Here is a 25,993-nt window from a genome sequence, read left to right on the forward strand (position 1 = left end):
ATCATCAACCGATGAACCAGGAGGTCACGGTTCGATTCCCGGTCAGGGCACGTGACTGGGTTGTGGGCTCGATCCCCAATGAGGTGGGGAGGGGCATGCAGGAGGCAGCCAATCGATGATTCTCTCTCATCATTGATGTTTCTATTTCTCTCTCCCTCTCCCTTCCTCTCTGAAATTAATATAGTTATGCCAATCTCTATGACACTCAAAAATCCAGTATTAGTTTCCAAATGATCGCTTTATTGTTTTCTCTATAAAGAAAAATCTCTGGGCCTGACCGGCGTGGCTCAGTGGTTGAGCACTGACCTATGAACTAGGAGGTCACGGTTCGATTCCCGGGCAGGGCACAGGCCTGGGTTGCAGGCTTCATCGCCAGTTGGGGGCGTGCAGGAGGCAGCTAATCAATGGTTCTCTCTCGTCGTTGATGTTTCTATCTCTCCCTCCCTCTCCCTTCCTCTCTGAAATCAATAAAAATATATTTTTAAAAACTCTAGGGATTATGGTGTTATTTGCAATAGTCACACCTGGTGAATGTGACAGCTTCTTGGGGACAGTCATAATCCTACTCTGTGACATCTTCCTGGCAGAGGCAAGTCTTGCAGCGGCACCTGGGAGAGCAGCTGCTTTAGAAACTGCTGTGGGTGAGTCTCAGCCCGATGCTTCCCCCCTTGCCTTCAGACAGCAAGGCGCCAGCTGTTTCCCACGCTCCGTGCGGAGTGCACGCACTTCATGCTCTTTTGCTTCCAAACTTGCACAAAACGATGCCTTTTGTACTGATAACATTTGCGTATTCTTCTTCAGATTGTGTGATCCTGAGGAAAGTTTGTTGGAAAGATGAGTTAAAGAGTACAATATTGATCACGGGACAGTACTAGCTAGGATGGAAATGAAAATATTTCCGCCACTTCACCCTAAATTGAGAGGGTTATGGAAGAAGTTTTAGAGGGAAATACATGAAAAGAAAAGATGTATTATGTCTTTTATTCTTCTCTGAACCTATTCTACTAGCTGATTGCATACAAATTAATAACATTACCAGTAGATAAATTGAAAAATGATAAAAATATGTTCATCCCAGGAGGGGTGGTATAGTCTGTAGGCAAGCTTTTGAAACAGGTAACTTTGTCTTATCAGATATATGACAATTAAAATGATGTATTTCCAGCTATTAAATTTTTTAAACTTCAAAAAAATCATACCCAAACCTGTAACCCTGTCATGTACCCATGCATTTCTAGTATGGTTTAAATTAAAACCATTATGTTAGAGAGTAGACAATACACCTAAAAAGTTTTGGTAATGTTTTTATTATTTTGTCAACATTTTTAAGTCACTGGAATGCATAATTTAAAAAGATGATGCATGCCCTAGCCGGTGTGGCTCAGTGGATAGAGCGTAAGCTTGCAGACTGAAGGGTCCCAGGTTTGATTCCGGTCAAGAGCATGTACCTTGGTTGCAGGCACATCCCCACTGGGAGGTGTGCAGGAGGCAGCTGATCGATGTTTCTCTCTCATCGATGTTTCTAGCTCTTTATCCTTCTCCCTTCCTCTCTGTAAAAACCAATAAAATTTAAAAAAAAAAGTTTAAAAAAATTTTAAAAAGAGAAGCTCTCATTTCTAAAAATAAATAAAATAAATAAATAAAAAAAGATGATGCACAAGATGTTCAGTGTAAGTTATTATATTAACATTAAATTTGAAAAGTAAACACATGTATGACCAGTAAGAAAATAGTCAAATTCATTACAGACCATCAACTTAATAGACTACAATGCTGTTAAAATAATTCATCAACATAATATAACGATGTGGGAGTATATTTACTATATAACATTACAAAGTTATCTATACTAATAAGAGGGTAATATGCTAATGAGGGGGGTGGATGTTTTCCGGACATTTGTCTGGACAAAGCCACAGCGGCTGCGAGGCCCGGGGGTCAGGTCTCCTAGCCGTCGCAGCCGGCAGTGGCAGCAGCAGTGGGGTGATGGGGGCGGCGCCTTCCCCTGATCTACTGGGTCACCTCCTGCAGAGGGAGGCCAGACTGAGGTCAGTAGGACAGCCCCTGAGGGCTTCTGGACTGTGAGAGGGGGCAGGCCAGGCTGGGGGACCCCCCACCCCCAAGTGCACGAATTTTCATGCACTGGGCCTCTAGTAAAGATATCTTTTGTTATGGGATCACATCAGTGCAAGGTTATGAAGTAGAACATAAATAAATGAAAGCAGTTCAGGTCTTCTAGGAAAGTGATGATAGACATTTTCCCATTACTTTTGTTGCAATATTACTTAGTGTTTTAGAGTTCATGATTCTAATCATCTTCTCTCACAAAGCCACGGTCTATCCTTCAACAACCCAATTCAGTCAAAATCTTCCTGTTTATCACCAAAATCCAAGAATGCAGCCCAAACAGCAGGGCGGATGAGGAATTCTGTTGTTTAAGGAAAACGGCCTCCCTCCCAGGACCCACATTTTCAGTAAGAATTCCAGGTTGGGACGCTGTCCTCGGAAGCTGAGCTGGAGTGAAATCACCCGGCGGTCTGCGTGATGTAAAACTCAATTTCGCTGAGCTTCCTGGGGAGCTTCGCTGGGCTCTCTCTCATTGATTCTGGCAACTTCCCAGTTCTCGGCGTATCATTAAAACTATAGGAAAACGCACAACTCTGCCCGTTAGCAGAGCTTTGTCAGGATCAAGCTGAAAGCCCATCTGGCTCCATTGTCTCATTGATCTTGTCCCATTTCATATGTAGTTGAGTTTCTTTCCCAATAATCAATGTCCCCCAAGGATGACACGGATGACTTCATTGCACAAGTCAACACTACAGCTGGTTTCCTCGCCATGACATCCTCTCTCCCAGAATGCCACGGCTTATGTCCGTTTCTGCACGTTTATCTGGAAGACCTCATTTTCTAATTATCAGTGACCCTCAAGGTATTTGTTATACCCTCACAACCACTCAATTCCAGCCACCGTCACATCTCACCCTGACCCTCAAACAGCCTCCAAACTGATCATCTCAGATCAACTACCTCCCATTGAAACCTGCCCTCCTCACTTTAGAGCCTGAGGAATATTTTGAAAGCACAGTTTGGATCATATTACCATCGCCACAGCCTCTCCTATCTATGTTCCATAGAAATTTTAAAATACAATGTTACTGTCACTAAGTTTAATCCACAGTTCATCCAAAAGGATAGTCGCATGCCACTGTAGGGGAGGCCGGCGACCTCTCCCCTCCACTCAGGCTTACTCGTGGCTGTGAGAAGCAGGTAGCAGTCATCAGAACATCCCAGTGAAGTTCCCGCTGCTGAGCCACCGTAGAGCCTTTAGAATAATCATGAAGCCTTGAAATACCAGGAAAGGCATTGGAAACTTCTGACTAGAAGCCAATAGTAGCAACAAGAGTCCTGGCCAATAAATCAGTCACAAATTATTATTATTATTTTTTAAAATATATTTTATTGATTTTTTACAGAGAGGAAGGGAGAGGGAGAGAGAGCTAGAAACATCGATGAGAGAGAAACATCGATCAGCTGCCTCCTGCACACCCCCCACTGGGGATGTGCCCGCAACCAAGGTACATGCCCTTGACCGGAATCGAACCCGGGACCCTTCAGTCCACAGGCTGACGCTCTATCCACCGATCCAAACCGGTTTCGGCTCAGTCACCAGTCACAAATTAGATCAAAGATCTAAAAGTCTAAGATTGAGCAACACTCAGGGATGGTTCTTCCCCTGTAGAATGAGATAATAATTTGCTTTCTTCAAGGATTTTCCCTAATCTTCAAAAAGCAATTTAATCTGATACTTAAAAAGTGTGATAAAGTGTGAGATGTGTGTGTGTGGGGGGGGGGTGGGGGCGCATGTGTGTATGTTATTATTCTCAACAAGCATCCAGTCACAGCTATTCCAGAAAGGGGGCATTCGAAGGGATTCCATTTGTCAAGCTTATTTTAAAAGTGAGAAGAGGTTTGCCTGATTCTGTTTTTTTATGTAACATTCCTTGAGCTATTTACCAAGGCCCAGAACTGAAGAAACATGAAACATGATGACAGCTGGTCCTGGCGAGGAATGACTGTACTTAATTAAAAATTAGATGTAGATTCTGGCAGCTTTGGTTTCTCAAGATGCCTGTTCCACCCTCTGAGGGGAATTCAAAACCCACTTAGTGCAATCAGTACATCAATACACAGAAGCGTGTGTAAGCAGATCCTCCGCAGGGAGATAGGAGACGGTCCAGAGCTGAGGTGGAAAACAAAGAATTGTAATTATTTTTATTTAGGTTATGCAAGTTGTGTTGGTTTTGACTGACTACCAAAAATATGTGCTCTTCTTCATAGTCAGAGAATTAAGAAAATACAGGAAATAAATGAGATTGAATCTTAGAGCTACAATCGTGCTGCAAACCACTGCAACATGCTATTGCATTTCCTTTTATGTTTGCATGCAGGGTGTCCCCCAAAATGCATACACACACTTAGAGTAATTATAAAGGCAGTGTTTATTAAAATGCATCCCATTTTCAAAATGTAATCGAATCAGCTGTTAAAGTGTGTATACATTTTGTGGGGCCACTCTGTATATACATTTAAATTCCTTTTGCAAAATTGAGATTATGACTGTGTTATATATTCAGTTTGTGGGTAAGTGTTAAATTTAGTATTGGGTATATGGATAGATTCAAGGTCAAAGTCACTGATATAAAAATGTTATCTTACTGTAGGAAATAATCTTATGAAACATGTTGTTAATAGCTATATGATATTTAATTATATAGTTATACTAGAGGCCCGATGCACAAAATTCACACAAGGGGCTCGGCGCTCGCAGCCGCAGCAAGCAGCCCCGGCTTTGTCCAGAAGGTCGTCTGGCTGCCCGGTCTAATTAGCATATTACGCTTTTATTATTATAGATTATTTTATTTTAAAGCATTCCTCCACTGTATATATTTAGATGTTTTTCACATTTGTTTGTTTTTTCTCTTATACATGACTAGGTGCCTCTAATTATTAAGGTACATTTTTAAAGGGAAATCACCAAATAAACAAGTTTAACTAAGACTAAACCCAGAGTCCATAAATTAATAATTGATACATTTTACTATAAATGTTTGTCAATGTAAGAAACATTCAAACATGCGGAGTTTTTGTGAGTTTATTTGAGCCAAATTGATGACAATTGCCGGGAAGCAAAATCTCCACAGACCGAGGAAAGGCTCTGCAGAATGGCAGTTTTGCACCTCATTTTCTACATTACAATCAATCGGTTACAGGAAATCCATTGGGGATAGATGAGGGAGGCGGGAGAAAGCAAAGCAGGGAAACCTCTGGGGTTGGGTAAAAAGTAAAACGATAGACACATGCTTCTTTTACAGAGGTGGGTACAGGGTAGTTAGCAGTCAGCAACTGACAAGGTAACCATAACAATGGGGGATTTGTGGTCTCTGCTCTGGTGAGGTGCCTGGGTTTGGGGTGGGGTTGGGGTGTTATCCTAGAGATACAAAAAGACAATAGGCTCCATGAAGGTCAAGATGGACTTTTGTCAGGGAAGATTTTCGCCTGGGACGTGACCACCTGCCCTAAGCTGCTTGTAGTTAAAACGTTTTCATTTCAGACCATCCTATACGGTTACTTTTGGTCTCTGAGTTTGTAAGGTCTCCACACAGGCTTTCCCTGAGCTGGTCAGGTTTTGCACGTGGCCCCTTTCTGTCCACATATTTATGAGTAACAAAAATTTACCAAAAACAACATTAAAAGGCCAGCCTACAACTCATACGTGGTCAGCTGGGCTGCATTTGTGAAGAGGAAGATGTGACAGAGCGCTCGTTTTACTCCTAAACCTCAGGAGTCCTTTGCGTGTTTCCATACTGTCACCTGGGACTCTGCAACCCCCACATGAACAGCCTGTGTTGGCTCCTGGAGGGTGGGAGACCACCTGAAGGAGAGCTCCGTTGCCTGAGCTGGGGCTGAAGACATGTGAGAGCGCTCATCCTTCTACACAGCCCTGTGAGTGAGGCCAGCAAAGCACAGGAAAACCACCAGGTTGAGCCCAGTCTAAGTCATTCACCTGCAGACTCAAGAGCTAAATAAAGGGTTGTTGCAATTTTAAGCCACGGCATTTGGGTGGGGTTGTTTGTAAACACAGCTTGTTAAGAGTATTTCTAAAGGTTGGTGAAGGGGATAGAAGAGTCCTTACATCGTATCTTCTCCAGTCCCCAGAAAGAGTTAATTCTATACTAGTAAATTAGTAATTAGTCCATTTAAAGCTGATCCTATGTAATAAAAGGCTAATATGCAAATCGACTGAACGGTGGAACGACCGGTCACTATGATGCACACTGACCACCAGGGGGCAGACGCTCAATGCAGGAGCTGCCCCCTGGTGGTCAGTGTGCTCCCACAGGGGGAGCACTGCTCAGTCAGAAGCCGGCTCATGGCTGGTGAGCCCAGCAGTGGTGGCGGGAGCCTCTCCCAGCTCTGCGGCAGCGCTAAGGATGTCCAACTGCCATGGGAAGTGGGCCTAAGCCATCAGTTGGACATCCCCCAAGGGTGCAGGCTGGGCTGAGGGACCCCCTCCCACCACCTAGTGCATAAATTTCATGCACTGGGCCTTTAGTGTTAATTATAAAAGTAAATGTAACCCTAAGGCACCCTTTCTTGAATTGTCACCTTCCAAGCACGAATCTTACTACATCAGCCGTGGGCAAATTATGGCCCACAGGCCGGATCCGGCCTGTTCAGCTGTTCTTTCCGGCCCGCGGAGCCGAAAGAGCGGACGGTTCTCTTGCTCTCCCCTCCGCTCCTTTACTTTGAATTTATATTAGTTCACACAAACACTCCGTCCATGCTTTTGTTCCGGCCCTCCGGTCCAGTTTAAGAACCCATTGTGGCCCTCGAGTCAAAAAGTTTGCCCACCCCTGGACTAGATGCTCATAAAAAGAGGGATATGGCTGTGAAATAATTTTAAACAAGGGTGAACACTACACTCTGCTATTGGAGCTTCACAATGGATATTAACACATAAAGTCTCTAAGAAGTTGTTAGTTCAATGACTTGAAACCTAGCAAATACTCAACAAATGCTCAAGTACTCATCCCCTTTATCAGCCTCATCCTTATTCATTTCTGGTTATATATTAAATTTCAAGCTCAGGTCCTTGAGACCTTACAGTTAAATCATTTACCTCTCAGATTCTTCCAGTTAGGCAACTTTTAATCTTAGTACAGATTAAAAAATAATTTAAAAATAATTTTATAATGTTACTAAAACTTTTAATTCTGTAATTTGGGGTGTTAAAATGAATTAAAATAAAGAATCTTTACTGGCATGGTGAAAGTTATCTATACACCAATTTCTCAAAAGTGAGTTCTAAGTAAGTGCATACAATTCCTATCAGTAGTCTATGGAAACAGAGTTTTGGGAAACGCTATGGAATTCACTACTCTGAGGTGATGATGGCTAAATGGAAAATGTCACAGGTGAAATGCTCTCTGCTCTTTTAAAGACTGAGCAAGTAAAAGACAGATCACCCCTAGCCGGTTAGGCTCAGTGCACAAAGCGTCGGCCTGCGGACTGAAGGGTCCCGGGTTTGATTCCGGTCAAGGGCACATGCCCGGGTTGCGGGCTCGGCCGCCAGTAGGGGACCTACAGGAGGCAGCCGATCAATGATTCTCTCTCATCATTGATGTTTCTATCCCTCTCTCCCTCTCCCTTCCTCTCTGAAATCAATAAAAATATATTTAAAAAAAAAGACAGATCAAAGTTAGTTATCTTACTTCCTACCAAAGAGATGCAGTCCCACAAAACAAAGTTTTCAAGGAACTCTGGAAAGTCCCCTTGAAAACCCAGCTGAGATGGATGACAGTGACCTTGTTTTGAAATAATGAGTCCCCACGGGACGAAGAAAGGAGAGCACTTTTCAGGGCTCAACTTCATCTTTAAAGCAATGACCTTCCCTGAAACACAGGATCACATAAATAGCTTTTATCTCACGTCTCCTCATTAGCATTTCGCATCCATTGAATCCCTCCGTTTTGGCATTTGATTCTCATTGATTATTCAGGGTTTGTGTTTTTCTCTGCTTTTTTATTTGTTAATCAATTGTTATAGGTCCATAAATTTTTATTTTATAGTCATTTTCTTATTTGTCTAAGCACTAAAAACATTTGGTAGTCTTTACTGGTCAACAGAAATAAGAAATGTCCTAGATTTTATTGTTTACAGCACACTTTCTCCTGCCTACGGTTCAAGAGCTTGGAATGCAGCCGACAATATATCTGGATAATAACAATTCAACCTATTTAGATATAATCTCCAATCAATACTAGTCATAGGGAATGTGGAATAAATTTATTCTACTCATTCCTCTAAGGCCTGATTCTAGCAAATACCTTTTATTTAGCGTGGGCTGCCAGAAGAAAGCACCACAGACAGGGTGGCTTAAACAACACTCATTTATTCCCCCACAGTTCTGCGTGCTGGAAGTTTTGACGGAAACTCTCAGCAGGGTTAGCTTCTCTGAGGCCTTGCTCCTCGACTTATAAATATCGCCCTTTTCCTGTGCCTTCATATGCTCTCCCCTCCACACTTGTCTAAGCCCAAATTTCCTCTTCTCATGAGGACACCAGTAACAAGACCTGGGGTTAAGACCTGCTTTAATTGCCTCTTTAAAGGCCCTATCTTCAAATACAGTCACATTCTGAGGTGCTGGGCGTTAGGACTTTAACGTAAGTCAACACGTAACAGATTCCTTCTTAGTCCTCCTCCTTAGCCATCTCGCGGATGCTCTGTTCTCTGTCTCTCACAGAAGGGGAAGAAAGCTTTATATGCTAGGAGCACAATAAAGACTCACTGAGTATTAGCTGATACCAGCATAAACCATCCATTGTTATGTTCTGGGCTGTGAAATGAGGGGGGTAGCACAATTAGGAAGGGTGGAGGATGAACTAGGGGAAATGAAGCAAAGGCTGCTAAACACAAGTCTAGTCCAGTGGTCGGCAAACTCATGAGTCAACAGAGCCAAATATCAACAGGACCACAATTGAAATTTCTTTTGAGAGCCACATTTTTTTAAACTTAAACTTCTTCTAGCGCCACTTCTTCAAAATAGACTCGCCCAGGCCGTGGTGTTTTGTGGAAGAGCCACCCTCAGGGGGCCAAAGAGCCGCATGTGGCTCGCGAGCCGCAGTTTGCCGACCACTGGCTAGTCTAAAGCGGAGCAGTTGAGAGGACAGGTTCTAGAGTCAGATAAAAACTCAGCCCTACCACATTTAATCCAAGTCACGCTATTAACTGCTTTACCCTTTCTATTGCTCATAAAGCCCTATTCCTCATAAGGTCGTTAAAAGGATTAAATGAGATAATATAGGCGAGGCCATGGAGGTCCTTGGCACATGGCAGTTACCGGACAACCAAGAGCAGTTACCATTGTTGACCACCTTCAGGGTAGGAAGAGCTTGTTGTAGTCCCTTGTAACTCTCACATGTCCTTCATTTGGTCCAAGGGAGTTAATTTATTCAACCAAACACTGTATTATTGTCATTTAAAATGATTAGCCAAAGACATAGGCCCTTTTTATTTAGATAACGGAATGATGGATGACCCTACAAATACACTGTTTGCTGTGCGTTCTTAGGCTTAAGGCTCGGTCCCTAAGCTTCGTAGCCTATTTCTCAGACTTAGGCCAGGTACACAATTTCTGAAAGTCCAGCAAATAACCCTGTGAAGAAAATCAGTTGATCCAAGATTCACTCACAAAATAATAAATTAGTTCCTAAAAAAAGTTTCCAAGTAATTCCATATATTAGATAGCAGAAAAGCTTTTTATGAAATAATGAAATAATTTAGGTTTCAAAATGTTATATCTATTGAAAAAATTTATATTTATAATTTTATTTTTAAAATATTTTAATGATAATATCCATGATCAATTTAAATAATATGGATATGATATACTTTCTAAATATTATGAATTTTTATTTTATAATAAAATTCCCTTTAAAAAGTATCGTGGATCCCCTTTATTCTGTTTTACGGTATACAGCAGTGGTTCTCAACCTAATGCCGCAACCCTTTAATACAGTTCCTCATGTTGTGGTGACCCCCCAACCATAAAATCATTTTCGTTGCTACTTTATAACTGTAATTTTGCTACTGTTATGAATCGTAATGTAAATATCTGTGTTTTCCGATGGTCTTAGGCGGCCCACAGGTTGAGAACTGCTAGCAGGGTCACCTAAGACCATCAGAAAACACAGATATTTATACATTACAATTCATAACAGTAGCAAAATTACAGTTATGAAGTAGCAACGAAAATGATTTTATGATTGGGGGTCACCACAACATGAGGAACTGTATTAAAGGGTCGCGGCATTAGAAAGGTTGAGAACCACTGGTATAGAGGGACAAAAGGAAAAAATATTTCTGAGCTATTATAAAGCTACTATTAAGAGAACCATCAAGCTTTAGCTGGTTTGGCTCAGTAGGTAGAGCATTAGCCTGCAGACTAAGGGTCCCAGGTTCAATTCCAGTCAAGGGGACATGCCTGGGTTGCGGGCTCAATCTCCAGTAGGGGGCATGCAGGAGGCAGCCGATCAATGGTTCTCTCTCATCATTGATGTTTCTATCTCTCTCTCCCTATCCTTTCCACTCTGAAATAAATAAATAAATAAATATATATACATATACACACACACACACACACACATATATTTATTTATTTATTTATTTATTTATTTATTTATTTATTTATTTTGGGTTTCCCCGGCAATGGAGGAAGCCAAGCTTCCTGCCCTAGCCGGGCCTGGCCTCTGCTCAAGGCTACAAAGTTTCAATTATAGAAGATAAATAAATCCCAACAAAAATGGCAGTAGCCACGAAGCTGGAGAGAGCAGGAGGCTTGGGTTGCCCCCGGCGATGGAGGAAGCCAAGCTTCCCACCAGCCTGGCCTGCCCTGGCCTCCGCTCAAGGCTACAAAGTTTCAATTATAGAAGATACATAAATCCCAGATACCAGGGCCTCCGCTTGAGTCACTGGGGGGTGTGGCTGTCCTGCAAACCACCACAGGCCCATCACCCAGGCTGCCCCATGCCCCAAGGGAACCCCCTGCATGCTCTTCCTCCATTGCCGGGGAAACCCAATCAATTAATATATATATTAATTGATTACCATTAAAATGAAGAGAAAGCACTGGCTGATGTGGCTCAGTTGGTTGGAGTGTTGTCCTATGTACCTACCAGAGGTGCCAATTTGATTCCCAGGCAGGACACATACCTAGGTTGTGGGTTTGATCCCAAGTCGGGGTGCACAAGGGAGGCAATCAATCAATGTATCTCTTTCACATCGATGTTTCTCTCTCTCTTCCTTCCTCCCTCTCTCTCTAAAATCAATAGAGATAAATGGAGAGAAGTACATCTACATATATACTTTGAATGTTTTATTTGCCTCTAGATTTTTATACACTATAATGCCATTTGCTTTTACCTAACTTATATTAAATTGAAATGATATTTATGATAAAGTAAAACCCACTCTAGAGGCAATACAATAGTTTTCAGAAATGTGAAATCATTCCTTTTCTTTGTGCTTAGACACCTTTAACAAGCTTCAATCTGGAGTTTACTCATCTCTTCAATAGTAGAGACTTTGGGGAATGAATGAAAATAATTGTGTATCTAATGAAAGAAAAATTGGGCAGGAGGTATTGAACAATCATGTTTTATTTACTCAGTTAAATTCACAATTCCCTTTACCAAATATCCTCTATACAAATGAGGGGAATTGGGATGGTTACCTAGCAAATTTACTATTAATTCCTTCCAACTCTGTTTAGCATAAGTAGAGATCTGTCATATATTGTTCCATATCTTTAGCAGTCCAAGAACAACATAAGAAGTATGCAGCCCAGCCAGCGTGGCTCAGTGGTTGAGCATCAACCTATTAACCAGGAGGTTACCATTCAATTCTCGGTCAGGGTTCAATTCATGCCCAGGTTGCAGGCTCGATCCCTGGTGTAGGCCGTGCAGGAGGCAGCCAATCAATGATTCTCTCTCGTCATTGATGTTTCTATCTCTTTCTCCCTCTCCCTCCCTCTCTGAAAAAAATAAAAATAAAAAAATAAGCATGCAATGAGAGGGATGGCTCCAAAGTTATATGTTCAAGTTACATGTCTATCAGAATCTTCGTTATTTTCATAAAAAATATGGTGTGTCTTTTTGGAAGGTAAACAGAAGTATGAACGGGCCCTTAAATCCAGGCTCTCTGTAATCATACCTATTTAAATGCATCTTACTGAATATAGCAATGTCAGCAGGTTATCTTGTAAAGGATAAAATTATGCATTCTACTTACTGAATTATTAATGTTATTTAATTTCTCCAACATTCACTTTAGACTTAAGATTCATAAGCAGAAATGTATTTTCTAATTCACAAAAATGAAAATGGAAGAATTGGCCACACTCTTCAATATCTGTGTCCAACTACTGGCCTACTCTCTAAGGGACTATTTTAAACCAAGTGTGTTATTCAGAACCTCTTTGGGAAAGGAATAGAGCAGCCTTGAGCTTTTAATGCCGAGTAGTAAAGAAAAAATTGTGTTTTGAAGATACCAAAAAAGCACAATCCTTTCAAGTGCAAACAACCACATTTTTGACATGCACTTGCCACCCCATCTTTCACTAGAAAGAGTCTTCCGAATTTTATGTCCTTCCGAATTTCAATGTATACCCTTCAAATGGATAATAGAGTGTTTTCTCCAGGTAGCCAAAGGCGACCCTTTTATTTCTGGAGTTGGTTTAACTAAAGAAATAAAAGATAAGATGACCACAGTTTTAAAAAGACCAATCATTTGACATATCAATAAACAATAGGACCAACTCTTTACAATGTGGATTTCCCATACAAATCTTATTCGTTATGTGACTTTATTTAGCTTCTCTATTCCTGCAAGTGGATATGCAAAATGGTTCTTCTGTTTACAAAGAGGGAAATCAACTAATTGAAGCCAAAAAGGGGGGATTCATTGTAACCTACAGGGGCTCAAAGAGTCAAAAGAAGAGAGAAGAGTCCGGCCTCAGAAAGCTGGTACCCAGGTCGCTTCAACCGTCTCCCAGGAAGAGCCCCAGACCACCCTGGCGAGCCCCAGCGTGACAATATTGAGCTGCAGTCTCCTCCTGGCCTGGGTAACCCTGTTTAAAAGTCATATGAGGTCCCAGGTTCGATTCCAGTCAAGGGCACATGCCCGGCTGCGGGCTCGATCCCAAGTAGGGGGCGTGCAGGAGGCAGCCGGTCAGTAATTCTCATCATGTCTGTTTCTACCTCTCTCTTCCTCTCCCTTCCTCTCTGAAACCAATAGAAATAAATACATTTTTAAAATAATAAAGAAAAGAAAATCATATGAGAAGTGACTGCCCTTGCTTGGGACATGAGAGGCTAGTCCTGTGGTAAGGTCAGTGGCTGAGGAGTGGGAAGAGAAAGGAGGAAAGGGACAGAGGGAAATGGCATGTGTGCAGGACAGCAGCAGATGGCCTGGGAGGAGGCAGAGTGGTTCTTCCCAGGAGAGCGTTCCAGGGCACCTGCCCGGGCTGCGGGCTCGATCCCAGGCTGCTTTCCCTGGAAGGGGCGAGGAGATGCTGGGTGGACCCCTCTCCCCCACACAAAAGGAGAAAATGTAAGTGACAAGAACATTGACAGCACAGTACTGAATAAACGTTAATCCTAATGATCCTTTCGGACGTATCCTACATGATTAGTGGGCCTAGAATAAACCAAATAAACTCAAGAGTACATTTAATCTAGAAAGTATGCCTTTTTTGCCCGAACCTCCAAATAGTCTTCTAAACATTTCCACCTTAATTTTTTTGTTGTTTTTTTTCAGTGTATGCTGTGATTCTTGAAAAACACAATCATTTTCTTCAACCCTAATTAGAAATGAGAGGCAAGGACTCCCTTCTGAGCTGGGTCAAAGGTAGATGGAAATGTGTTCCATGTCGTTTTGATCTTGGGCGTACAAGCTGTACAGAATCCTCCTGAAGTCTCCCCACTTGCAGAGATGACTCAGAATTCACCCCCAAGGTCAGTCAGCATTTTCCTGCTCCCGTGCTCCAGCCTTCACCAAAGGCCCCAGGCCGGGGTGTGTGTGCGGGGGGTTGGGGTGGGAGGGGGCTTTATCTGGACTGTTTGTATTTTGACAAAAGTAAGAATCGTAAGGAAAATCTGACCTTAGAATTCCAACAGTTCTTCTCCATGGACAGGATCTGACAGGTGAAGAGAGTGGTCCCCATCTGGGAGCCTAGGGACTTCCTAGGGCAGCCGTGGGCAAACTACGGCCCGCGGGCCGGATCTGGCCCGTTCGGCTGTTCTATCCGGCCCACAAAGCCGAAAGAGCAGAGGGGTCTCTTGCTCTCCCCTCCGCTCCTTTACTTTGAATTTATATTAGTTCACACAAACACTCCATCCATGCTTTTGTTCCGGCCCTCCGGTCCAGTTTAAGAACCCATGGTGGCCCTCAAGTCAAAAAGTTTGCCCACCCCTGTCCTAGGGGAAAAGACATTGACATAGTCAAGACCCCGCCCTAGTGCAGGCCTCTCTTCTTGGCCACAGTGTCACTGTGAGATTAAGATCCTCCGAGTAATTCTTAGGGTTTTAACCCACCAGCCCCTCTATTCCTCATTCCCCGAGTTCCATCGCTGCAAGACAAGACTCAAGTACATTATTCATCGTCAGTTCTGCTACCAGATTGCTCTGGGTCATGCCTTTGTGTTTGTTCTCTGGCATTTTATTGTTTCCTTCCTTCCTTCCTTCCTTCCTTCCTTCCTTCCTTCCTTCCTTCCTTCCTGCCTTCCTTCCTTCCTTCATCCTTCCCTCCCTCCCTCCCTCCCTCCCTCCCTTCCTTTTTTTTTCTTTTTAGCTAGGCACAGAAAAATGCTATATGAAACCCAGATTTAATGAGGGTGCAGAAGGGCGCACTAAAGTCCTCTGAGGAGGTGAGATTCACAGTTTTTACAGGCGTCAGTCACTAACTAGCTGTGGGGTGAGAACAAATCTCTTAACCTTTGGGAGCTTCCGTTTTCTTCTTTCTAAATCAGAAGATTGTTTCCAACAATGATCCACTCATGTCCGCTCACCCCCAGCCAGTCCTGTGCCAAGCAGTGTATCAGAATGTGCTGCGTGGCATCGGTGGCAGGACGGTCTTTGAAAACTAGACACGTCCCTATTCCCCTGCCAAGGCCCTCTAAGGCCCCTCTGTGCTCTCCTCTGAAGGGTCCCTTCACTAGTCACCACACTCGATGTCACGGGTGGCGTGTGTTGCTTTTTTCCAGGGCATTTGGGGCAAAGTCTTGGCTGGGAACCAGTGGTCTGGACCATCTCAAAAGTCCCATCCAGCTCTGACACCGACTCTCAGTAGGTTGGAGGCGGTCTCGTTCTTTTCATCTCTCAGGATAAATCAAGTAAGAGCACTCCAAGAGGAGACTGGGTGCCAAGGACACATAATTAGGCTACTGTACTGAGGGGTGTCGCTTCTGGAGGGGAAATGAATGATAAATAGTGCAGGACCGGAACAGCCCCTTAAAACTGGTTTCTTCACATGGCTGGCTGCGCTCCTCTTTCTTCTCTCCTCTGTGGCCAAGGTAGTAGGAGCCCTTCTGCTTTGGGGAAGTGAAGAGGGACCAAGGAAAGGTACAAAAATGAAGTCAAGGGTTAGGCTTCTCTGTCAGTTCTTAACGAAATGGATTATTACAATGCACCCATGGAATAACACAGCTCAGAAGGGTGGGGCCCAGCCAGGGACCCAGGGCTCAACTTCAGGAGAATACAGGATTATGCATCTATCCGGCATGCATTTTCTGCATGCATTCCCTGGGGACCTAAGGAACCAACACTCCAATAGCTAAACTGTTGGATGAGTCAAGAATTGAGCATCCTAAATATTCTAGGAATACAACTTAAAAATGGACTAGGAGCTGGTCCTGATTTTTAACTGCCAGAATCATGACTGGTTAAAAGTGAGGTATTTTTAACCCAGCTAGTGTAGCTCAGTGGTTGAGCATAGATCCATGAATCAACTAGGAGGTCAGCAGTTTGATTCCCGGGCAGGGCACATGCCCTGGTTGCAGGCTGGATCCTCAGTAGGGGGAGCGCAGGAGGCAGCCGATCAATGTTTCTATCTCTACCCCTCTTCTTTCTCTCTGTCTAAAATAATCAATAAAATCATATTTTAAAAGAAACAAGCAAGATTTTTTAAATCATGAGAAAGGGAACTTAATTGACATAAAATATTTGAAGTTCTGCAAATTGGTGAGACTCCAGATGTTAACCTTGACACAAAACTAAGAGCAGCAAAGTCTATATAGGCCTTCCTGTTTGAAACAGACTTGATACGGTTAAGCCAAGGGTTTACCTTGTTTTTGTTACTTCTTTCTTTGATTGATTTTTATTTGAGTATGTGGTGTTGTCTAGTATTAGGCAATATTAACAGGTACTTGAGCACAGAAACTTCCATTTTTCCTCCGAGTAGCTCACACATTTCTAACATCTAAACCCAAGTTGTGATTCAGTAACAAAAACATATTTGAAAAGTCTACCCTTTTTTTCTATGCCCAGAAAATGACATGCTTTACACTGATTATGTGGTGCTCTTCAATAAATGATGCCTGGCTGCTGTACTGAAGACATTGGGATTTAATTAAGGAAGGAACACTCACTATTTGTCCATTTCTCAGCATGGAGGGAAGGATGCCTTAGGTGATATCTATGTCATGTTTTGAGCAATTCATGGACAAGAAATATTTGGTTACAATTTCATTCATTCTTGTCCACATGAGAATGCCCACATACACTGAGTAGCCAGATTATTATGATCTCTGAATGCATAATAATCTGGCCACTCAGTGTATATCCTATATAATAAAAGGCTAATATGCAAATTGTCCCCTCAACCAAGAGTTCGACCAGCAGGCAGGCCGGCCAACCGCCCATGTCCCTTCCCCCTGGCCAGATCCCACCCATCACCCATGCATGAATTCATGCACCTTACACACACACACACACACACACACACACACACACACACACACACTGAGTGCCAGATTATTATGTGTTCAGAGATCATAATAATCCGGCCACTCAGTGTAAATCTGACGTTCAAAATCAACCATCTGTGGTTGAAATCAAGCCATACACATCTCGTAGTATATTCTGAAGCAAATTCTGCTGGTAGGTGCTTGAAGCAAAGGGTATTTGGCTGATCACAGCATTATTTTAAAATATACTGAATTTCACTAAAGCCTTTTTCTCTTAAATTCACTTTTGAGCTCAAACTCAGCAAGATAAATTGTATGCCCAAAGGTGGTTTGCTCGTAAGATTATTAGGGAATGAAAAATAGAGGTTCGCTCACCATAACCTCAGCAATCCTGACTGGAGCTTCACTAGTCCTGACTCTTAAATTAGCTTTTCAGTGTGACATGCTGCGGCCACTCAGGACTGGACCCAGTACATGCCCTGTATGGACATTTGGACAGAACAAACAATTAGATCAGCTCAGGTGGATGTGTGAGCTCTTCTCCATTTGTTAAGGTTTTCAGCTACAAATAATGTTAAATAGTAGATCATAAGTTGGTCCCAAATTTGATATCTTTAAAGTACTCTATCTCATTTGGATGTAGAGGCAGTATTGCATCTATAGAGTGGTTATTGGGGAATTGGGTCAAATCAGAATTATCTGGAGAGTTTTTAAAGCTCACAAATACTCATACTCCTGATTCTACCCTCCGTTCCAATTTTCCAACCCTCTCCACCCGTTATGTGTAATTTGAAAAAAATTGATCTGATATTTTTGTTGCACAGTACCTTTCAATATCACAAATTACAGAGATTGCTGGGCTAGGCTTTATGCTGCCAACTTGGAGTTGAAATAACATGGAGTTTCTCACTCAGCAAAAATAACAGGAAAAGTAAATCTTTTTGTCCCCAACTACAGATGAGAAGATTAGAGGGATACAGGATAGGAAAAGTGAGGATTGCTGTATTCCGACAGCTAAGGAGTGGCTGCCTATATCTTTACTTATCTTACACATCCTTTAGTAGAACTGGATTCTTTGGTTTTTGTGAAACAAATAGGGAGAGCACTTATTCTATGAAGAACACTGCTAATTACTCTATTCCGTTCCACACAGCTCCACAAGGTAACGTTCGAATTGTCTTCACTTGTCACGTGAAGAACCCCAGTCATGGAGACCTTGAGTTCTTTGTCCACGTCCCCAGCACTGCGAGGCTGTGGAAATGGCGGGTCTCACCCAGAGCCTGCATTCTAAAGCACAGCGCCACGCTTCCACCAACAAACAAATGAATGAACAGGCCTGTCCCTACTGTCAGCTCGCACATTTTGAACATGTAGTTTTTCTGTAGTTAATTATCATCCAAGGACCTCTCTCTCCTCCCTGCTGCTCCTCTGCCTCTACTTTTCTCCATCGCTACAGGATTTTCCAACTTCATGCATCTCCACAGTGTGCAAGATACCACAGAGGAAAACCAACTTGGATGAGTCCGCGATACAAAAGGTGCATGCGCACACACATGCAGGATGCTTCATTGAGTTTGAATTTCAGATAAACAATGAATACCGTATTTGCTTTATTGTGAAACAAATATGCGCCAAATACTGCATGGGGCACGCTTATCCTAAAAAATGATTTGTTGCTGATTGAATTTCAAATTTAACTGAGTATCCTGCATTTTAACTGGCAATCTTAACCTAACTGGTTAGTGATGCTTTTAAAAATTTCAGCCATGGAATTTCCTTGTCATCATTCTGGCCATGAGAAGAAAGGAATCATTTACCCACTCCACAAAGGCTGAATATCCTATCCTATTTATTCTGTAGTCCGTACATTTAGATTAGATAGTTAATAGATATTTTGAACTAAAGCAACGGCTACATTTAAAGTTTTCACCCATATGTACATCAACACACCCATTTGATAGCTAGAGATAGACACGTGAGCATAACAAATTTCAAGAAAACCCAGCAGTATATTCTTTTAAGGTTAAAGACACGCTGTCCCTCATTCACTCAATGGTCTTTCATGATGCCTCTGTGGTGTGGGGGGCTCTGTTAGGCACTGGGATACAAAGAGAATGCCACAGATTAATGAAAGCTAAAGCAACGAGAGAAAAGATTAGCTAATCTGCAGGACAATTTCCAATCCTCTGATCTTTATTTATTTATTTTACACATCCTTTAAAGGGACTTGATTCTTTGGTTTTTGTGAAACAAATATGCATTTGCAGTTTGTTTGGGAGAACACGTGATTCATTTTCCCTTGGCCTATGCTAGAGCTACGCAGATGTTGGGCTATTAACCACTCACTGCCTGTTAGGGGAGTTTGGAGTGAATTTAGCAAGCAAGATTTTCCTCCTCATTACTGCCCTCCACACAGACCTGAGCCATAGAGTGTGTATAGCAGGGTTTGACTTCTTCACGGTCAAATAACACTTAAAGTTTGGTCATCACTAGATACACGGATAATCTAACAATGAGAAAATTCATGATTTGAAAACATTTGTTGGGAAAAAAACAAATAGTGGTATTTTGTAAGGAATCATCTTATTAGCAACTTTATAGTTACACAATAGCTAGAATTTTCTATTAAAAACAACAAGAGGCAAAAATAGTTTTAAATATAACCCACTTATTGTTTTCCTAGGAAGCACTAACTGGATGTAATAAGGTCTGTAACTCAGATTCGTATTCCTAGTTTATGGCACATTTGTGCAACATCACTCTAGGAATACCGAATCATTTTTGAATGCCTGGGACAGCTCTGATTAATTAAAGAACAAAAGCTGCTTTTTGTGGAGTTCAGGAAGACCTGTAAGATTTTCTGGAGCAGCCCGAGGCAATGGTCTGAAATACGGAAGGGCAAGTGCAGGCCACGGGGAAACACAGATGGAGCTGTCCAGCAGCACACACAGCGTTTGGCCTGTGGGATAGGACAAAGCAATGAGTCCTGAATGAGCAGTGTGACTTAGTAAGAGAGCTCATGGGTCCACGTCAGCGCTGGATAAACAGAAATGCAGCAGGAGGAAAAAGCTGGGCGGGGTATGCTCAGAACATCTAAGGGAAGGTGCCAAGATTCACGTGTACCATGTGGGGCCTGGACGATCTGTCCCCACAGTGACTTCACCAGGAAGGAAAAAACCTACGGAAGAACACAGGATGCTTTGTTGCTGTCCTGAGATCTCTCACAATTAATCCTCTACCCTCATTTTTTAAATATTTTTATTGACTTCAGAAAGGGAGGGAGCGGGAGAAAGAGAGAGGTAGAAACATCAACAATGAGAGGTAATCATTGATTGGCTGTCCCCTGCACGCCCTCTACTGGGGATCGAGCCTGCAACCCAGGCATGTGCCCTGACCGAGAATTGAATCCTGACCTCCTGGTTCATAGGTCGACGCACTGAGCCACGCTCATTTTCTAACAAAGGAAAACTTAGCAACTCTACTTCTGGTTATTTATCCGAAAATAAACACAAAACACAACACACAAAACCTAACACTAAATTGAGAAGACATATGCATCTATATGTCCATTGCAGCATTATTTCACTAGCCAAGACATGGAAGTAGCCTAAGTGCATATCAATACATGACTGGGTGAAGAAGTGGAGCATGTATAAACTGCAATACGATTCAGCCATGAAACAGAAGGAAATCTTGCATCTGCAACAACATGATGGACCTAGAGGTATTGTGCTGAGTGAGGCAAGTCAGGCAGAGAAAGCCGATGCCAGATGATCCCACCTGTATAGATTCTAAAAACAAACACACAAACAAGCCGGACAGAAAGAGACTCATAGATACAGAGGACATTGATGGTTGCCAGATGCGAGAGGCGTTGGGGAAATGAGTGAAAAAAGTAAAGGGATTTAGAAGTACAAATTGGTAGTTGCAGAATAGTCACAAGGATGTAAAGCACAGTATAGGAAATATAGTCAATAATATTGTAATAACTATGGTGTCAGATGGGTACTAGATTTACCAGGGTGATCACTTTGTAAGTTATATAAATATCTACTCAGCCCTGGCCAGTTTGCCTCAGCGGTTAGAACATTGGCCCATGGACCAAAGGGTCTCAGGTTCGATTCCCGGTCAAAGGCATGTATCTTGGTTGCAGGTTCAATCCTCCACCCCCAGTTGGGACACGAGTAGGAGGCAACCAATCAGTGTGTCTCTAACACATCGATGTTTCTCTTTCTCTTTCTCTTTCGCTTTCTCTCACTCCCCCTCCCCCATTCTTTCAACTCTCCAAAAATCAATGGAAAAATATTCCCACTCATTGGGTGAGGATTAAAACAATCAAATTAAGTAAATAAATCAATGTCTACTCAGAGGGTGATATACCTGAAATTAATATAATGTTGAACTTCAACTATAATTTAAAAATTTTTTAAAAATCTTTAAAAAAACAAAGTATGCAAATAATCTATTAATATTCAGTGTCTTCTAATGATTTAATCAATATTTCCCATTATGTGTCATAATTTATTTTAATTTATCTCACCATAATTTTAAAGCAGGTTGTAAAAACAATTCCATTTTTCAGTATAATAAATGGAGGTGCAGAAAACAGCAGTGAGACTACAATGTATATGTCAGGCACCATTCTTTTTTTTTTTTTTTTAATGTATTTTATTGATTTTTTACAGAGAGGAAGGGAGAGGAATAGATAGAGAGTTAGAAACATCGATGAGAGAGAAACATCGGTCAACTGCCTCCTGCACACCTCCTACTGGGGATGTGCCCGCAACCAAAGCACATGCCCTTGACCGGAATCGAACTTGGGACCTTTCAGTCCGCAGGCTGACGCTCTATCCACTGAGCCAAACCGGTTTCGGCCAGGCACCATTCTTGACATTTAAATATATTTTATAGTTTAATACAGCAACTTAGTCCCCCAAAACACTATATAACTTTCCCAAGTAACACAATTAGAAATTGCATTTTGAAATGATTAAAAAACCACAACCCAAACTACAATACTCTCTAAGTTGGGCAGATACTGTTTTGTTTTGGGGTTTCTTGCTGTTTGTTTTGTTCGGCATCTACTCTTCACCAGAGCACTTACCTACCTTACATTTCTGACTCCAAAACCTACGAAAGCAAATCTGAGGAACATGTCATGAATCAATTCACTTAACAAAAGCGCAATGGAAGTATACATCCGGGAGAAAGCCCCATATTTTGAGGTCAAATTCAGGGACCTTTCCAGGGTCTTTCATCCTGGGTTTTCAGTTCTGCCCCATTGGTAAGAGACAGAGGACAGGGGGGCTCTCAAGAGGGAGATCAAACGGAAGGACACCAAATTGCTGGCAGCCCGGAGACGTAGCTTATTCCTTCACACAGCGATGCTGCTGAACCCCTGGCGGATGCCAATGGTCTCCCCTCCCTCCTTCTGGAACTTCTCTCCAGATAAAGTGCACTTCCTTGATTGAACCCAGTCCTCTGCTCATCCCATCTCTTCCTCCTACCTGTCAGAGCAAGGAAGAAAAACATCTTCTCCTCACATCCCTCTGTGACCATGGCCGGGAGGTCGGGCGAGGGGCAGCAGGTCATTAAGAGCCAGGCAGGTGGGCCTGAGGACCGGCCATTGGGATAATGACGCACTGCCCCTTAAGGAGGAATTGACCAAACCAATTTCATAGAAATCATTGCCCTTTGCCCCTTCTGTCTGGCTGGGGTGAGTCAGTTCCAATGTGATGGTTTCAGGTCATCTTCCCTGCGTTGCCTGAGTGGATTTTATCCGGGAAACCCCTGGAGTGTGCAGAGGGGCTTGGCTGTCAAGCCAAACTGCCCGAAGCGATTGCCAGGCAGGGTTGCGGAGGCAGAGGTTAACTGGGAAAGGATTTCCTCATTCCTAAGCCAGCATTCCGGCCTCTCTCACTGCCTTTTCCCTAATAAAATCCTTTAGCTAATTACTGGATGAGAGAAACCTGCGATGGAATGAGACCTCCCTAATGGCAACAAGGTCAAAGGGGGGAACAGGATGCCCTTGGGGCTGATGATCATGCAGGACGAAGTCTTTCTGGAAAGCCTGTTCTTCCCTCGCAGTAGGCCTGTGAGCCCCACCGCAGAGATGAAATGGCTTCCGAGCTGTGCCCACAACAATCATCAGATCAGAGACTGTGGAAAGCCTAAGACCGATAAACCCAAGGAGAAAGCTTCCAGGGAAGCAGATAAGCATTGCCTCGGAGGGAAAGTGTCAGGGAAGCGATTTCATTCTGGAAGCTTTTACTTATTTTTTTCCTCTTGAGGAGAGAGAGAGAGGAGAAGACAGGGATAGGGACAGACAATTCCTGCTCGCTTTAAAAAGAAAGTGGAGCCCATCTCTGGTCCCTGGGAATTGGGGCCTTACTTGACATCTAACCCCGCGCCAAGGGAGCTAGCTCTTACCTTATTTACAAAGCTGGGACCAAGGAACATCCATCAGTCAGGCAGGAAGTAAAGGTGAAAGCACAAGCACATTTGAGGTGCAGGAACAGGCGTGGGGGACACAGCGGACCAGAGCTGGGCTGTGGAAAGCAGCAGATGGACACTGAATTTTTCCATCGCCTCGCCGGGTCAAGAGGGCCCCGGGCATAAGGGGAACAGCGACGCCAAGCAGTTCTGCTCAGCAGTCCGCCCATGGCACAGCAGCCCTGCGCTGGGCCTCCCCCAACCCCCTCCCACGGGCTGCCTGCGAAGGGAAGACATAAAATGATTCCCTGATGTAGATAAATGTTGGCCTTCTGCCTTGACACCAACACTTGCTTTCCATGCTGCTCCGAGTCACTGACTTGGTTTTTTAACAGCACTATTGAGGTGTAAGTTACATCTCATAAAACTCACCCATTCTAATCGGGCGATTCGATGAGGTCTGGTGAGTCAGCAGGGCTGTGGAGCCATCGCCACAATATCTTCTCCTGTCCTCGGCCTTCTGCAGGTTGGATCATCCGCCCAGGTGTGTTTTATTTGGTGTTTATCTTGCTTGATGTTCTCTGAGGCCCCCAGATTTGTGGTTTCCTGTCTGTCCTTACTATTAAAAAGTTCTTGAGCCCTAACCAGTTTGGCTCAGTGGATAGAGCGTCAGCCTGCAGACTGAAAGGTCCCGGGTTCGATTCAGGTCAAGGGCATGTACCTTGGTTGCGGGCACATCCCTAGTAGGAGGTGTGCAGCAGGCAGCTGATTGGTGTTTCTCATCGATGTTTCTAACTCTCTATCCTCCTTCCTTCCTCTCTGTAAAAAATCAATAAAATATATTTTAAAAAAAAAGTTATTGACCATGATTAATTACTTCAGATGTTACTTCCAGCCCACCCTCTCCTTCTTCAGACCTTCCAGGTATGCCTGTGGCGCTCCTGTTGCAAACATCCGGGCTGCGTGTTCTGCTCCAGGTTTGCATGTTGTTTGCCTTTCTCTTTCCTCTTTGCATTTCCGTTTAGAAAGTTTCTCTGACCTCCCTTCAGGCTCACTGGTTCTGTTCTTGGCTGTGTCAGTTTTATTGATGAGCCCACGGGAGCCCTTTTTCAGTCCTGCCGCTAGGTGATGTATTTCTAGAACTCCTTTTGGACTCTTCCTTAAAGTTTCCGTCTCTTCCGTTACCCACTGGTTTGCTCAGACTGTCTTCTTTTCTCCGTTACAGACTTTAACACGTCGATAATAGTTATTATAAATTTCCTATCTAGTAATTTCGACATCTGTGTTATAGTTCAGTCTGATTCTGGTTGCCTTGTCTCTTCAGACTCATTTTGTTTGTTTGTTTTGCTTTTTGGTGTGCCTTGTCATCTACACTAATAAAAGAGTAAGATGCAAATTGACCATAACTTCACAACACCCACCAGCCAATCAGGAGTGAGTATGCAAATTAACCCAACAAAGATGGTGAGTTAATTTGCATATGCAGGCACAGAGCAGCCGGGGGCAGGGTGGGATGCTTGTGTCATCACCATGGCAACGACACAGGTGTTCTGAACCACCCCAGCTGCTCCAGACCTCTGGGCAGTGTGGGAAGGCGGAAAGGCAGCTCTGGGCTGGAGCAAAGGCAGTGCCAGCAGCCAGGGGAAGGAAGGCCCATTTTTGCATGAATCTTATATATATATATATATATATATATATATAAGATTAAATATATATATTTTTATAATATAAATATATATATATATTTCTTAAATATATATATATATTTCATATATATATATATATATATATATATATATATATATTTTTTTTTTATTTTAAGTGGGGCCTGTTGTTTTGGGTGATACAAGCTGGAGATAAATAGGCCTTCAGTGTGAGGATTTATGGTGACTGACTATGCTATAGGCTATGTCTAGTGTTTTCATTAGTAATAGGTTCCAGAAGCTTCAAATTTCTGTCCTGTCCTTGGTTTTTGTCCCAACCTCTGACCTTTGGGCTTCCCTAAGTCCCCATCCTCCAAAGGAGTGTGTGTCTTGCTGCTCTTGTTGGTTGACGTCCATATGATAATACTGGAGTGAGGGAGGGAAAACAGTCTGCAATCTTAGTAATAAATCTCAGGCTTTTAGTGACCCTCTATCTTGGCGCTGTGATCTGCACAAGTATTTCATCAGCTCTATGGCTCTCCTTTCCCATCTCCTATGGCCTATTCCAGCCACAGCACACCTGCCCTTAATATTGACCAAGTCTTGGCCATGACTATGTTTTCCCCTGTTAGTAAGAAGGAAGGCTAGAGGGGGCTGGCGTGGGGGCATGAGCGTTTCCCAGCAGGAGTCATCTCCTCCTCTGGATCCGAAGCCATTCTTCTAGAGAAGGTTCTGGACATATTTCACAGTGATGACTGTATTAGTCCGCTCCGGCTGCTGTAAAAACACCAAGACTGGGTGGCTTAAACTATAGAGATTATAACTCACAGCTCTGGAGGTTGGGAGGCCCCAAACCAACGCCCACAGACCCAGGTCCCCAGGGAGCACCTCTTCCCGC

The sequence above is a fragment of the Plecotus auritus genome (assembly GCF_963455305.1).
Source record: "Plecotus auritus genome assembly, chromosome: 8".
NCBI classification, from domain to species: domain Eukaryota; kingdom Metazoa; phylum Chordata; class Mammalia; order Chiroptera; family Vespertilionidae; genus Plecotus; species Plecotus auritus.